This window comes from Saimiri boliviensis, chromosome 12 (assembly GCF_048565385.1).
Source record: "Saimiri boliviensis isolate mSaiBol1 chromosome 12, mSaiBol1.pri, whole genome shotgun sequence".
Classification (NCBI taxonomy): domain Eukaryota; kingdom Metazoa; phylum Chordata; class Mammalia; order Primates; family Cebidae; genus Saimiri; species Saimiri boliviensis.
The window spans coordinates 27824295-27840617 of NC_133460.1; the positions used below are offsets into that span (position 1 = coordinate 27824295).

General features: G+C 49.3%; 1 pseudogene; it reads right to left on the bottom strand.

The window, feature by feature from the left end:
- Positions 1 to 2238: 2238 nt before the first annotated feature.
- LOC120367521 (5S ribosomal RNA) lies at positions 2239 to 2357 on the bottom strand (annotated as a pseudogene).
- Between the last annotated feature and the right edge of the window lie 13966 nt (positions 2358 to 16323).

Genomic DNA, 16323 nt, shown 5'->3' on the forward strand with positions numbered 1-16323 from the left:
CACCTGAATGGCCGCTGTCTGCAGGAAGGGAGCAGAGCTTGAGTGGCCCCTGCAGGGCCAGGCCTCAACCCTCAGTGCTGGATGGCAGGGTGTCTGTGGGGCCCCAGGGGAAGCTCCTGGGAGTTGGGGATGCAGCAGCTATTCACCAACATGTCTTAGTCTTTTTAGACTGACATACAAAATACCATAAATAGGTGGCTTAAATAACAGACATTTACTTTGCACAGATCTGGAGTCTGGGAAGTCTAAGGTCAAGATGCTGCCAATCCAGTTCCTGGGGAGGGCCTCTTCCTTCCTGCCTTTTTGACACATCCTCCCATGACCGTTCCTCTGTGCTTACCCGTGGTCATTGGGGTAAGAGTTCTCTCCCTCACTCCCACTCTTTTCATAAGGTCACTATACCATCATGAGGGCCCCACCCTCATAATCTCATCTAATCCTAATTACCTCCCAAAGGCTCCATCTCCAAACACCATAAACTGGGGGTAAGGGCTTCAACAACACACAATCAGACCATAACACAGCAAGGCGGGGGAGTGGAGTTTAACAACAACCTTTCGCAGCTGTATCCATGTGCTATGTCCTGGATCCCAGCCCCAGGTGACGATTCTTTTCCTCTTTCAGTTCAAGTACTACTCTGTGTGCAGATTTCCTTTCAGTGCTGAGCCACTGCCTGCTTTCTGCTGAAGCCCTTTAGAAAGAACTTAGAGGATCTCTCAGCCCTGCAAGCCCCGATGGGCACAGGATTCCTTTGCAACCCACCCCAGGCCTCAAGTGGCCAAACAGGAGCCTTGGGAGGAGCTGCAGCAAAGGACACTCCCCAGGAAATTCAGTCCTGTCCAAGTATGTGCCCAGCAAGGGAATCTGCTTAAACTGAGTCACGAAGTTGACTCCTCTCCCCCAATGGGGCAGAATGGACGTCACCTCCCCCTCTGCCTCCCTGCCAACAGAGAAATCTGGCACAGGCCTGGAAGCAGGAGGTCTCCTCAGATTAGATGGGATGCTCTCTCTGCCTGGGGTCAGAGCATGGGTGTAGGGGGTCTCAGCCCGTGTGCTGCTTCCACCAGATGACCCCCATGGCACCTGGGGAAGGAAGCAAAGGGGACCTGACCAGGACACCAGCAGCATCCACAGCACCTGCCAATCATGTTTGCTGGAGTAACATTTTGGGCACTTCTGGTAAAGCAGACACATTCCGCAGGTGCTTTTGCAAATGCTCTTTGGGGTTTTTAAAAAACACGCCTATGCTTTTAAAGATGATTTGGAGTCTTCCTAGTATAATTTCAGCTTAAGGGGAAAGTAAGGGAGTAGTGACAAAGATTCTTTGCTTGAGCAAACTTGAGTCAGGCTCCTGAACCTTCCAGGACCATCTGTGCACTTTCTTATAAAATCCAATTTGAGCAAGAACCCCAGTAAGTCAATTCAGCAAGAACCCTCTTGTTCATATCTGACCACTCCCAATATCTGACCAGGGTCCTCATCCTCCACCTTCCAGGTGATGTCTGCTCACCCTGGCCTGTCATCAGCAGGACTCCTGTTAGGTCAGTTTAGCCAGAATCCCCCTCACTCCTGGCATTTCCTCTTGGTAATTTGCCATCTTCCAACTCCCACCTGCTCCATGGCTCCAAGTCTTGACAGCTCGTGCTGTTTCTAGAATGAACTTGACTGTATATTGAGGTCTCTTCGCTTATTGTGATAGTCCTGCGTAAAATCTGGTTTTGCTGCTTTGTCTAGCTATGGTTTTCCTTTGCCATGGGAATTCCCTGCTTGTAGCCTTGCTGTAGCTCTAACGTCATTGCTTTTTAATTCCTTCCAAGAGCTGATATCTACATATACTCCCTCTTTATCCTCGGATCAATGTTTTTCGTTTCCTAGAAGCTGAATTCCTTTTCTTCCATTGCAATGCTGGCGTGGAGAGAAGGCAGAACACGGTCCAGCATACTGAGCCTCAAGTTTGCCCTGCGGCATGATTTGAAACATAGTGTTTGTGCTACACAGGATTCTGTGAGCCGTCCAATAGCCTTTCATACATTTGTTTTCTGCTTGAACTGCAGAGTAACTGCTCTTGGTAGCACCTAAGAACACTCTCTATTATGACATGTTATCTGTCTATGTACCTCCTGCAGAAAAACCATGAGCCCCTTGAAGGCAAGGACTTTCTTTTATTTGTTTTTAAACATTGAGGGCCTAGTAGATAGCAGGCATTCAACAAATAGTTTTTACTTTTTTTAAATTTTAAGCCTACAGCACTCGGGATACCCCGGAGGTCTCCCATCCAAGTACTAACCAGGCCCGACCCTGCTTAACTTCCGAGATCAGACGAGAGCGGGCACATTCGGGGTGGTAGGGCCGTGGATGAATATTTTTGAATAAATAACAACGAGCAGGAGTACAGACTTTGGAGACAAGAGAGCCTCCTAGCCAGAGAGGCTGAGCCCATTCTTGATGGCCTGGGATTCTGAGAAGACTCTCTGGGTCCCCTTAGGCTCCCTGTGGAAGAAGGCCTACGCAACCAACCCTAATAAAAACAGTTCCGAGAAGGATCTAACAGGACAAAGTGGACTCCCTCCTTCACTCCAGGTGCTGTCTGGGGTTCTGATGGCATGGCCAGCAGGATGCCCCTGGGGCCACTCTGTAAGAGCTTCCCAACCCTGACTCACAGTCTGTGAGGGCAAGGCCAGAATCGGGCACATGCTAGCCCACCCGTGTTTGTATGAGGCTCTCGGGGGTAGAGCTAGCGTGTTTGACTTAGTCTGCTTAGGGCCACCTTCCTGAGGGTTGACAACTTGGGCACAATCAGCATTCTCTTGGCAAGGAATAAAGGGGAAATGATTTGTAGTCAGAAATCCACATTGTCTGTTACCACGGCCAAGCATTCTGCCTGCAACAGGGTGGGGCTGGCCAGAGGAGAGTCCTCAGAAAGGGGATAGCTGTGCAGTTTTACAGGATGACTCAGTGCTTATCAGGTAGAAGATAGGGAAGAACATTCCAGGCAGAGGGAGGGATGCTAACAACAGCAGGGGATCTGGTCCCTACCAGACATGCCAAAGGAATGATGTGTCCACACCAACAGGGGAGAGAGGGACAGAAGAGAAAGAGCTTGTCAGGGGCTGAGTCAGAGCAGACTCATGCTGTGGGACTGAGAAGCTCAAAGGATTTCCAGGGATAGTGGGGCGGATTTACAGGGGCAGGCAGGGGAAGATCTCAGCCCAGCTCGTCAGCCTCTGGCTTGAGTTTGGAAGGTGCCTCTGGGGCACGGAGCCCAGTGCCGAAATGTCGCAACACTCTGGTGAGACGCAGACCAATTCCCTCCCATCTCCCAGCCCTGCGCTTTGGGGTCGTGGGTTAATTTCCCCGGAAAAGGTTGGCCTTGGCTACCTGTCTTTGACCAAGGACGTCTTTTTAAGTATTTGTGATGTGCCCTAGGTCACTGCAGCTCTGCCCCTGTAGTAAAGAGCAGATACTGACTACCCAGTATTCCGAGACCACAAATAGCTGAAATATCTGGGTGAGCCCTAGGGCTGAGTGTGAGGTTGCAGCACTTCCGTGGCCCACGCAGGCGTCCAAGTTCCCTCGTGGTGTTTGGCCAAGGTGGGCCCCGTGTGATGCCCTAGAACGGTGGCCGCCTGTGTTCCTGGCCCATGGGCATCTATCTACCCATGAAATTCCGGGCTCAGCCTGGGGATTCATGCGGGCCTCTGTGATCTGCTCTGGAGCAGGATAGACATCAGGTCTCTCAGCCCCGAGTGCCTGGTGCCGGCACTCAGCCTTGACTGCTGGGCCAGTCAGCTCCAGCTCAGGGCCACAGCCCTGTAACCAAGGCTTCCTCCCCAGGACTCAGGAATTCTCCCACTCCGGAATGCCTTGCTGCTGGGGTGACCGAATTACCCCGACCCTCCCATCTACAGGTCCTCACAGACACGTTCCCTGGCCCGTCCCCAAGCCCCTACCCCAGCAAACCATGCCTTGGTCTTCACTGAAACAGGAGTCGGGCACCTCAGCCCTGAGCCTGGCCCGGTGGAACGTGGGCCACTAACCCAAGCTGGGGGCACAGCACAGCCCCATTCCCACGCAGTCGCTGCCGCCCCCCATGCCTCCCTGTGCCCAGCTAACCGGGGGCGTGTCGCCTAGGGACACCTGGGTCCCCAGGCTGCCTCTGGTTTCAGCCCCTCCTCCTCTTCCCGGGCTGCCGTTGCTCCACGGGCTGTGTTCACATCGGCTGGGAAGGGTCCCTTGCAGACAGATCTTGGACGAGGTCGCCTCCCCCTGCCTCTCCTCCTGATCACCCAAACTCCTAAAAGTGGCTCCTGCCCCAGAGCCCCTGTCGCCTCCAACCGGCAGTCAGGGCGCAGCGCCGCCTCGGTGCCGCTTGGTGGCGCCAAGCGGGCCTGGAAACCCGCTCCCGCAGCGCCCTCCCGTGGTCGCCTCCGCCCTCAGAAAGACGCTCTCAGTACAAAGAAGCGGGCGCGCGCGGCGCGGGGGCGCGCGGGCCTGCCAGAGAACCCGGCTCTCCGCAGCTGCAGTGGATCCAGGAGCGAAGCGTTTTGTTGAACACCAGTTTTTGGAGTGCCGTGTGTTCTCACAGCTGAACCGTCTGTTTCTCCAATCAGGTTTCAAAGCCACTTCAGTGCACTGGCCTCTGTGGGTCACACTGCTGCACCGCCCTGGCCCACGTGGGTCCCTGAGAAGCGACCTGCCCAGGCTACCTGGCTGGAGGTAAAAGACACTTGGACTTCATCCGTAAGAAAAAAAAAATTCATCACTAAGAAACAAATCAATAGACAAGTCAAAGACTAGGAGAAAACATGCATGAAAAATAAAGAAGTGACTTAATTACTGATTCTGGAGTATTAAAAAATTCTTTATATACATATATATTATTGCACTTTAGGTTCTGGGGTACATGTGAAGAACATGCAGGATTGTTGCATAGGTACATACACGGCAATGTGGTTTGCTGCCTCCATCCCCCCATCACCTATATCTGCCATTTCTCCCCATGTTATCCCTCCCCAACTCCCTACCCACTACTGTCTCTCTCCTAGTCCCCTCCCTGCCACAGACCTCAGTGTGTGATGCTCCCCTCCCTGTATCCATGTGTTCTCATTGTTTAACACCCACCTATGAGTGAGAACATACGGTGTTTGATTTTCTGTTTAAACCTCTTTTTCTAATTTAAGCTTTTATTTTCTCTACAGGAGCCTAGTAGATATTCACTTCACCCAATAACCACAGAATATACATTCTTTCTATCTGTACACAGAACAGATTCTCAGATCAACCACATGCTCAGTCATAAAGCCAGTCTCAATAAATTCAAAAAAATGAAATTATACCGAAAATACTCTTGGACTACAGTGCAATAAAAATAGAAACTAATATCAACAAGGTCTCTCAAAACTATACAAATACATGGATATTAAACAACTTTTTCCTGAATAACTCCTAGGTGAAAATCAAAATTAAGGCAGAAATAAAAAAATCTATGAAGGTAATGAAAATAGGGATGCAACTTAACAAAATATCTGAGTTGCAGCCAAAGCAGTGTTAAGAGGACAGTTTATAACCCTAAAATACTTTACTAAGCAGCTAGAACAATCTCAAATTAACAATCTAACTTTGCACCTAAAAGAACTAGAAAACAAGAGCAAACCAGCCCCAAAGCTAGCAGAAGAAAATAAATAACTAAAATTAAAGAACTTAATGAAATTGAGATGCAAAAATCTATTCAAAAGATAAATGAAACCAAAAGTTGATTTTCAAAAAAAAAAAAAAAGACTGAGAGACCACTAGCTAAGAAAAAACAATATCCAAATAAGTACAATAAGAAATGACAAAGATATTACAATTAATCCCACAGAAATACAAAAGATCCTAAGAAAATACTCAGAGTAACTCTATCTACACAAATTAGAAAATCTAGAGGAAATGGATAAATTCCTGGGAGCATACAGTCTCGCAAGATTGAATCAGGAAGAGGCTGATACCCTGAATAGACCAATATCAAGCTCTGAAATTAGATCAATAATGAAAAAAACTATCAACAACAACAACAAAAAAAGCCCTGGACTAGATGTATTCACAGCCAAATTCTATCAGACATACAAAGAACTGCTACCAATCCTACTGACTAAACCTATTTAGATTCTGCTTTGTATGTTGTTAAAAATCTTCATTTCTGGTTTTCTAACAGTCTCTGATTCAACACTTGTTGCCAATAAGCAATCCAGGTAGCCTCACCCTGAGTGGCTGCTTAGCTGAGTGAGTTCTAAAAATGTCCAGGACCTCCAAGATCTCACCACCAGGTGAGATCTGAAGTAACTGAAGGCCTGGAATTATCCTGACTGCCCCAGTCCCAGGAACCAAGAAGAGCCTCTCAAGCTGTGATCCCAATACCTGTGGCTGCTGTGAGGATAAGGAAAGCAGCCCAGGCCTTCAGTGGGAGGATCAGATGTTTGCCCTTCAGACCTCAGAGAGCCTCCATCCAAGTAAGATGGGTGGTAAGGAGCTGTGGATGACAGCATGAAGGATGAGGACTGATGCAGCAGCCCTAATTCGATTCTAGGTTTCTGTGGGATGTGCCACGACTGCTTACAAATGGGACCCAGCCATGGAATTGAGTTATCAACTAAGCAGATTCCTGAGGCACAGATCATCCTGTCCTCTGCAACCTGATTAAAGACTGCATGCCCCCTGGAAGGAGACCTCTGCAGCTGTGTGCTTGGAGGAATGGGTTTTTTCCTGCTAAAGCATAAGAAAAAGAGACCAGCAATTATTATCTTAGGCCTTGCAGCATCCTTACTGGTTCCACACATTTGAGAAGGTAGGGGTGTGTGTGTGTGTGTGTGCATGTGTGTGTGTGTGTGTGTGTGTGTGTGTGTGTGTGCACAGGCATGCATGATCATATAATGGAAGTGGGCAGGCAAAAGTTGATTGCCTGTATACCCTCCCCCCGACCAGGTATATAAGAGTGTTCTTTGAGAATGAGAAAGCAGGAAGGAGCACGCCCCACACCTCCGCATTCATGTAGTCAATCGGCAAACTCTGGAGCTCCAGTGACATGCTAGACCCTAGGCTCAGCAGTGGAGCTCAGAAATCATGTTCCCAAACCGGGCGATGGAGGTGGTGGGAAGCTGACCACTCATGGACAGCTTCCCACGTGCCAGGCGTCTGCCAGCATTGACGTTATGCCATCTCTCACTGCCACTTTCTATCACATTCATCACATTAGTGATTCTGCCATGAGTGATTCATTCCTTTGGGTCCCTGTAAGTTCCTGTGGAGGGGTCTAGCCACAGCAGTGGAAAGAGCGCCGGGGGAGCCTTTAGGAAACTCTGCTCCAGGTCAGCTGTGTGACGCTGAGAAAACGGCAAACCCTCTCCGGACCCGTTTCCTCCTTTGCGAACTGAGAAGGTGGTGCTCTCCAAGGTCTCCTTTAAAATCTGACTTATCCTTTGTCATAATTTTGCAGAAAGCAGGTTCTGTGCCCAGGCCCACCAGAGTGGAGCTGGGAAAAGCTCCGGATGGTGGAGAAAAGGCAGGAGACGCAACTGGATTTATTCCTTTGAAGACTGAACCTAGAAGGCTCAGGTCATGGGTTGAATGGAGTGCCTCGGCTTTTCTCTGCTGGGGCCACACAGCCCTGATGCCATAGTTTCCTCCCTGCCCAGACCCTGGCCCCAAAAGGTTGACATAATGAGGAGGGAATGAGCTTGCTGGCTCGGCCGTGACCGGCAGGCAGCCTTAGGCAAGTGCTTTACTTCCCTGAGCCTCATTTCTTCTGCTTCACCCCTCCTCAAAGACCACTCCTCGTTCACCATCCTAAAGTCTGACCCATCCTGACCACCATTATTCTGGTTTTTCTCTTTAGGACAGTTACTGCATTCTGTATCTTTTGTTGTTTCTTATCAGGAGGAGGCACCTTTCTCCTTAACTAGAATGTGAGCCTTGTAAAGGGATGAGCCTCACCTGAGTTTCAGGTCAAAGCCAATCCCTGTTACATAGAAGCTCAACCTCATTTCCAACACCAGAAGTGACAGAACAACAGCAACAATAACAATATTTCTGTACCATCCCCATCATGATGTCACACTGGGATCTCACTTTCAGAAGAGAAGTAATTCCCAGTTTGGACGCTCCCTTGCTGGGAGGGGTGCCCAGGTGTGACCCCTCTGTGACCTTGGACTCTGGCTCCAGCTTTTGCCAGCCTGGCCTTTCTCCAGAGTAGGGAGTTGGCAGCCTGGGCATTGCCTGGCCAGCATCCAGCCTTCTTGGGCAGGGCCCTTCCACACCGTTCCTCCCAAATCCCCACTGGACCAGCCGGGAACAAACGCAGGCAGAAGCTTGCATCCCCACCTCCGCTATTTCTGCTGGGTCCCCAAAGAGCTTTCTGACCGGTATCTGCTCCTTTCAGGCCCCACAGTGGGGCACTGGGGTGGGTCTCAGTTGGCCTTAATTTTCCATTCACCTGAGGAGTGGCTCAACCTCACTCACTCCCACTGCGGGTGGCTGTAAGCCAAACTGGGTGCGCAGGCTTTTGTGATTTAGGAATTGCAGCAGGGGAGATAAAGCCCCTAGGAATGTCTTCAGTTGGAGAAAAGGGGCACCATCCTCACATTCTGTAACCTGAGCACTGTATCTCCTCTCTCCCCTTCCCTTCACTAATTCAAGAAAAGTGATTCCAGCACTAGTTTCCTCAGTCCTTCTGCTGGGCAAGCTTCCTCATGGCCTCAAAGTCGGAGAGAAGAGTGTGCACAGGACTCCTCACTTTAAGCAAAGCCCATAGACCATGTTTGAGAAAAGGAGTTAAATAAGAAGCAGCCACCAACAAACCAGAGCCTTATGGTCACTCTGGTCCCACAGATTCTAGAGGTTAAAGGACTTTGGAGCATTTGAGAATCAGAGAGGGCAAGTAACTTTGCTGATACCACCCAGGACGAAGGTGGCAGAGCTGGGATTCCACCTGCCAGCCTTCCAGATGTCTTTCTTGTTGGATGCTGCTCACTGGCCACTCCTGGTGGGGTCACTCTGCCATTAGTGTGTTCATCCAACTGACAGTTGTGGACCAGATGCCTTGCCACTGGTGTGGCCAGCACCTTAGCTGGCACCTCCCTCAGCAAGCCAGCCCTCACCATCCTCCCAAGCACACCTCCCAGGGCTGTTTTGTCCATTACCGTCGCAGAGTACAGGGTCTTTGGGTTTTTTCAGGGCCTGTAAAAACATTTGAAACATGAAAACAAAAAATGGCGGTTCCAAAATTCTCAAATGAAACTGTAGACATGCCTTAGGAATTAAATGCCTTATAATAGATGAGCACTTCATTACACGCCTGCAATTAGTCACATGTCTAAAATATTGAATAACGTCAGGTCAGCTAGTGAACCGTTATAGAGTAATTGCACATCACTTACACAGATATACACAAAGTACACTTAATGACGTTGGATGTGTGTGTTTCACTGCTTGACGTGGTGTGGGTGGAACCTGCAAAAGATGAGAGTGTAGGGGCAGTGACTCTTCAAATGGCCCTCACCCACCCCTTACCATCAGCTCAGCCACCACAAAGCTGCCCCCTCCAAGGAGGACACAACTTCTTTCCTAGAACATTCTTCAGTGCCACAGGTGGCTCAGTGCCACAGTCGGCCCTGATTCTGAAGTCTGCAGTGAGCGAGACCCAGAGTGGCCCCAGTGGGATGAGCCCCACTCCCCCAGCACTCAGCACATAGCAAGAGGCGGCTATTGGACACTGCTCGCCACATGTTCTATCTTATCCTCCGAGCAACACCGAGTGAGGGAATGAGTGCTAACCCACCATTCACCAGGTCTTTCCAGAGCCCAAGCCCAGGCTCTCCCACTGCACGCTTTTAAAAGGCTCCTTCAGCTTCCTACTCAAGAGGTTTGTTCCTTTGTTCCTACTCTCCTGTTCTTCCTAAGACATCACTGAAATTTAAGCTTATAAATTTAAAATGGAATAAATCTATAAGGGAAAAGCATAAAAAAGAGAGAAAGACAGCTTACTAATGGATGAGAGTCCAACATGTTTCTGGAAGACAAGGTTCATGGGAGGCCTGGCACTGTGGCTGCCGCCTGTAATCCCAGCACTTTGGGAGGCTGAGGCAGGAGGATCGCTTGAGGCTAAGAGTTCAAGCCTGCAGTGAGTTATGATCATACCACTCTACTCTGGCCTAGACAAGAGAGTGAGAGTCCATCTCTTAAAAAAGAAAAAAGAAGATTCAAAAGAGACCATGGCAATATTAGGCTAAGCACCCAGGTGTGCCTGGTGTAACCGTAAGGGCCTTTTGGTGGAAGGGAGAAGTACAAGAGGAGGTCAGAGTGAACTGACACCTGCTGTGATGGCGGAGGAAGAGGGTGGCAGGCTAAGGAACTTGTCAGCCTCTAGAAGCCGGAAGAGGCAAGGAAATGATCTCCACCTGGAGCCTGGTGGGAACACAGCCACCTCATGGGAACACAGCCACCCTGTGACACTGATTTCAGCCCCATGAGACCCATGCTGGACTTCTGGCCTCCAGAACAGTAAGATTTGTGGTGCTATAAGCAAATCATAAATTTGCGGGAACGTGTTACATTAGCAGCAGAAAACTAGCACAGGCAGCCTACATGCTAATTCACATCTTACCTGAGGAGGGGTGTACAATACACCCTGCGTCAGTTGGAAAACTAAAACAATTCTCTGATGCTAATAGTGAAATTGTCAGGTCAGTGTAACTGACAGTCCGGAAGCAACTGAGGCTTCAGTGAGCGGGTCCGGCTGTCTTTCTCACCGCCGCAGCTGGATCTCTCTCACAACTTCCTCTCCACCTCCACTGACCTCTGGGTTGCTTTTCTCCTGCACAATTTTTCCACATGTCAGGAGCCCGGAGGCACCCTAAAGGGCCAATTCTGCATTTCCTTCCTAGAGGTAATCCCAGAGCAGAAGAGAGCAGTTTTACTAATGAAAGTCCTGGAGAATTCTTAGTGGTCAAGATTGGGGAGCATGCCTGTACCCTGCAGTGGCCAGAGCCCAAGATATGTGCTGTGACTGACCAGTCATGGGCACAGGCCCCCAGGAGGGAGGGAAGAGTCCTTCCAGTAGAAGGGGAGGGGTATGGGAACAAACCCAACCTGGCTGTCCCAGACCATTACCCTCCCTGAGGTGGCTGGAATGCAGACTCAAAGTACAACTATTTGGTTTAAAGTTTTAAAAGTAAATAACAGAAAACTAAAAATAATTATGCCAAAATGATAGAACTTCCGGAGGATGAAGGGAGGAAGGAGACATGCATAATGAGGCCATTTCTTATGTTCCATCGTAGGAGGTAGATACATTTTCTACAGATGAATCAAGAAATAAGGGTGCCTATACCTGCTATTTAGTATTGTGGAGACACCCACCAGAAGTACTAAAAATGGAAATGTTTACAAGAAGTTGCCTCTGGAGAATGAGGCCAGGACTGGGGAGGGGAGAGTTTAGAAACTGTTTTCTTTCACCATAAACCCGTCTCTCATGTTTGATTTGTTTCTATGTGTTTGTTTTACAGGGATCACAAGACCTGTGGGAGTGAAAGATTTTTAAATATTTGGATGGATGTCCTGAGTCTTGATATGAAGTGCTGATCTGATCAATATCTAAGAGCGTTAACTCCATTTGTGATCAAATTTTAGGGTCATGGGAAAAAACATAATTTGGAATCATCTTTATTCATATGCAAGTTATGCTTTTTAAGAAGGAAACTTCCTTGATTCTCATCCTCTGTGCTGAACCTCTAGGAGTTTAACCTACTAGGTCACACGTTTCAATAAAAGAGAGATGTTCCCAGCCTGTTAAACACCAAACTCATCTGCTAAAAAAAAAAAAAAAAAAAAAGCAATTATGAATGAATGAATGAATGAATGAAACTCTTGTCATCACCCTCTCTCCAGGAGAGAGTAAGGCACATTGGTTCTCACAACAAGACCTGGTCCTGCCCCATTTCTGTGTTTCCCAGGCACATGGCTTATCTGCGTCCAGTGTGTGTTTGCCCAGGACACTGGACATGTCACAGTCAACTCCTGCCCTTTACCCCTGCCAGTCTGGCCTGCAGCTCTGGGTCTGGGCAGAGGACTGGGAGCCACCAGAGAGAGCAGCTGGCCAGGATCTGATTTGCTTTTGCATTTCTGGGGTCTGGGTTGGAGCCCAGACTCTTGGCCTAGATCCCAACCTCTGCTTGCCCAGAAGTCCTTGCCTGGTTTCCTGGTACCCAAGTTTCCTACTGACTCACAGCTCCCAGCCACCCAAAGCCCCAAGGCCAGGAAGCTCTCTAAGGCCACCCTCTCCCATCCACATCCATCTCTGACGTTCACATCCTTTCTTCATCAGTCCCAGTCTTTCAGATGGCCCAGAGCACCTACAGTGAGAGGAACCCCATCCTTCCTGATAGCTACTCATCTCCAGATGTCTCCAGGTAAATCAGGTGAAGAGGATGAACAAGGGATGTTGAGAAGCACGAAGACAAACAACTCTAGGATGCTGTTACCCATGGGGCTAAAGGGACAGAGATGAATAGTGTTGTCAGGGCCGGTAAGAGCTCAAAATGTCGAGAAGGGGCTTTCAGCAGGAGCTAATGTCTTAGAGAGACACAGCCTTGGGCAGGGGCAGTGGGGATGGGGTGGGGAGATATCCTGACCACTCTCTCTCTCCCTATACTTTTGCCTTCCAGCTAGAGTCTCCCACTGGCTAATTCCAACCTCTGCCCAGTCAGTAAGAAAGCCCAAGAGGCAGCTTAAAGAAGTCAGGTTCCCAGGGCCAAACAGGACACATGGCTGTGGGACAGTTGTGGAGGGGATGTGGAGGAGAGTGGGCAGATACCCTGGAACTGAAAGGAGAGTAGCAGTGCAGAATCCAGGGCCACTGAAAACAGTTCCCAGAGTCCAGCTCTTTCATTTTGCAAATGGAGAAGCCAAGGCTGGAAAAGGTTAGTGATTTTCCCGAGTCATGCAAAGTGTGTGGCCAGGTTAAGCCCAGACCCCAGATCCCCGTCCCCCAGCTGCCTGTCACACAACAAAGGCCTTGATTCCAACACTCCCTTCTATGAGGTCTCCTGAAGTGTTTATGCAATAAAAATAATTTTTAAAACATTTTAATGGAGCATATTGCTTTGAATCCCTTCCCCAACAGGAAATATGCTGGCTGGCTGGCAGAAGGCTCAGCAGCTGACCCTGAACTCCCTTGATCTCCCCACGTCCAGGCTGAGATTTTCCATCCAACAGCTGTTGCCAGAGCCCAAGCTGAATGAAAGAGGCTGGAATTAAACAATAATGGCCCCCTCCCGTTATCACTCTATAGCCAGCAGCTAGATTAATATTCGGAAAAGCTTGGAGGAGAAATCTAATTGAATTCAAACATAATAAATTGAAGCCAACTCATTGGATTTATGGCCATGTCTTCTGGCATCTTTTAATTTTGCGTCACATTCATTTGGAGCCAATCAAATTAGGGCTCTCATTAGCGGCCAAGGGAGGGGAGGCTGGAGCCGCACTCCCCGCGGTAATGAGATCTCTGCAGTGGGATGATTCAGGCTTCGGTTGCCGGGGAGGCCGTGAGGACACAGTGGTCACTCGCTCCTTTCAGGAAAAGTTGGTGGGAGGAGCAGGAGGTCGATTGTTGGAGGGAGCAAGGGTGGAGTCCAGCCCGGCTACTTACAGGGTAACTGCGACCTTCAACACCTGCAGTGTTAGCTCCTCGGTGGGATAGCAGCAGTGCCTGCCTCCGAAGGCTAAGGGAGTAAGAAATGAGACAAGAGGTAGAAACCATGTCTTCCTCCAGTCCTCAGAGTCTGGCGACCTCTGCCCTGTCCTCCCATTACATCCCCATGGACAGAGCTTCTCCGCCCCCGACTCGCACCCACGGACCTCTCTCTGGCTTAGATATGTGAGAAACAAACTTACCCATCCAAACCCAAAGAATGGACTCAGAGGCCCTGAGAACAGGGAAACTTTTAATGATGGTCTTGCAAGATGGAGTGTCTGATGGACAGGCACACCCAGCACAGTTTCAACAAGCAATTTATCCCTCCCTCAGTTTCTCACAGGCTGAGTACCGTGGGGTCACAATCTTCCTGGATGCTGCTATTGATTGCTAGGCAGGGGCTTTAGGTATTTTTTTTTTTAGGGTTGTCCTGCTGCATCTTGTTACAGCCCATAATACATTGCAATTCCAGGCAGCTCGGGGGTTCTTCAAGTATTTGACTTATGACCTAAGTAGCTGGGCAGGCTGATAAGAACAGGCAAAGCAAGCTATTTTGCAGACTAATAAACTTTTATCTTAAACTGAACTTCTTTGGTTTGGTGAGGGCAATTAAGGGAGTGGGGGAAAAGGAGGGAAGCGGGAAGCGGGAGGCGGACGAGCAGGCATCGCCGTCCAAGCAGGGGCTTAGAAAGTCCTGTTTCTTCCGTAGTTTGCTGACCTAGCCGACTCAAGGCACTTTGTCTTGCAAAGGGACCACTGTCTACATTATTTCCTCCAGATACCTACCATGGACACAATGCTCAGTTCACCCTGGCAGCCTGGCCAGATATGGCCTTGCCTCTAGAGCCATTCTATGCGTCCGTACCCCAGACCAGGGGGCTGGTCCAAGAGACCTGAGCTGGAACCTGAGAAGGACATCCAGGCAGCAGCCAAAGAGGTGCCTGGTGCAAACAAGTGTTCAGGAAATCGACTTTCTCGTCCACTCCAGCCCCTGCACAGGGCCGAGGAGGAGAAAAGGGAGCTTTCTTGTCTGACACAATCAAAACCTTTCACTTACCGAACACCTCATATGCCTATGGTGCCAGGTCGGATACACAATGTTATCCCATTCCATCCTCCCTGACCATAAGGGAAGTACGAACGCATTCCACTTTACAGATGCGGAAACTTGAGACCCAGAGAGAACAGGCATTTGCCCGAGGCCACACAGCAGGTAAGAGATGGAGTCAGCAGTCAAACCCAGGTCTGACTGACCCCAGAGCCTGTGCACTGTCTGAAAGCAGCCCCACAGAACCATGGCGGCCCAAGCAGGTGACTCCACTAAGAGCCTGGAGCCTCTGGGACCTGAACAGGGAAGCAGATTGCAGCCATGTGAGAGTTACATCATGTGTTGAGAGCTTTCCGATCCCACAGTCTACAGAGGGAATCACAGCTGGAGCTGAGTAGCCCAGCCCCTCATCCAAACAGGGGTTCCAGTGAGTGGCCCTGCTGCTTGCCAGGTGGTCAGCCTTCCAGCTTCCCCAGAGAGTATCCACATGTCCCCCCAGTGCTCACTGCCTGCTCCCACGAGGGGCTGCATGTCAGAGCAGGACAGAGCGCCAGATGCCCTGCAAGGGTTGTCTCTGCATGTTTGTGTATGTGAGCGTGCACACTCACATGCGAGTGGAAAATATGTGGGTATGTATACACTCGTGTGCATGCACAGGACCGTGTGTGCTTACAAGTGTGTGTCTCTGTGAGTGTGCATGTGTGTGTGTGTGTGAGTGCAATTCCAATCACTTATTTTCTGAAATGTCCTCAAATCCACCCAGGTGAAAGGAACTAATAAATATGTCATTATAATCACATTTTCTACTATTAAAATACAGTCCTGATTATACTTGCAATGGCAATAGTTTACCCAACACAGTAGGTGATTTAATTAAACATCCCCCCATCCATCCTTGAGCAGCCAGACAGGTCAGCCTTTTCAGGCACAGAGGGAAGAGGAGGCAAGAGTGACACTCCCATGGCTGTGTACTATCTCATCACTTTCTTGATGCTTCCCCTGTCTTGGCTTTTTGAGGCCCCCAGGACTTGGCCAGGTGTCTTCTCATTAACATATTAGGCCTGAGTTCGAAGCAAGAGCCCCATGAGCTGAAATGCACTCCAGATCCCTCCGCACTCCACAGAGCAGTGCACCTGAAGCACAGACCTGACTGAATGCAGAAAGTCTTGACAGTCACCACCCAATGTTAGCACAGATACCACAGGCTCAAGGCCCCAAAGGATACCAGCTGTGTTCCCAGTGCACCCACACTTTGATCACTGGCTACCAAGTTAGAGACTCCTACTGAGGGTTTCAAGTTGAAAAAATAATTCACTAGAATGACTCATCAATCTCTATACTTAAAATTCCACTTTTATTATTAGGTACAAATCAGGATGAGTTAAATGAAGAGATGCACAGGGAGAGATCTGGGGAGATTCCCAAATGCAAAGCCTCCCAGAATATGGTTATACAATTATCAACCAGGGAGGCCACTGAGCTACAGTGTCCAGAGTTTTTATTGGGCTTTTGTTACATAGGCACGATTGAGGGATTCATTGCTCACACCTTT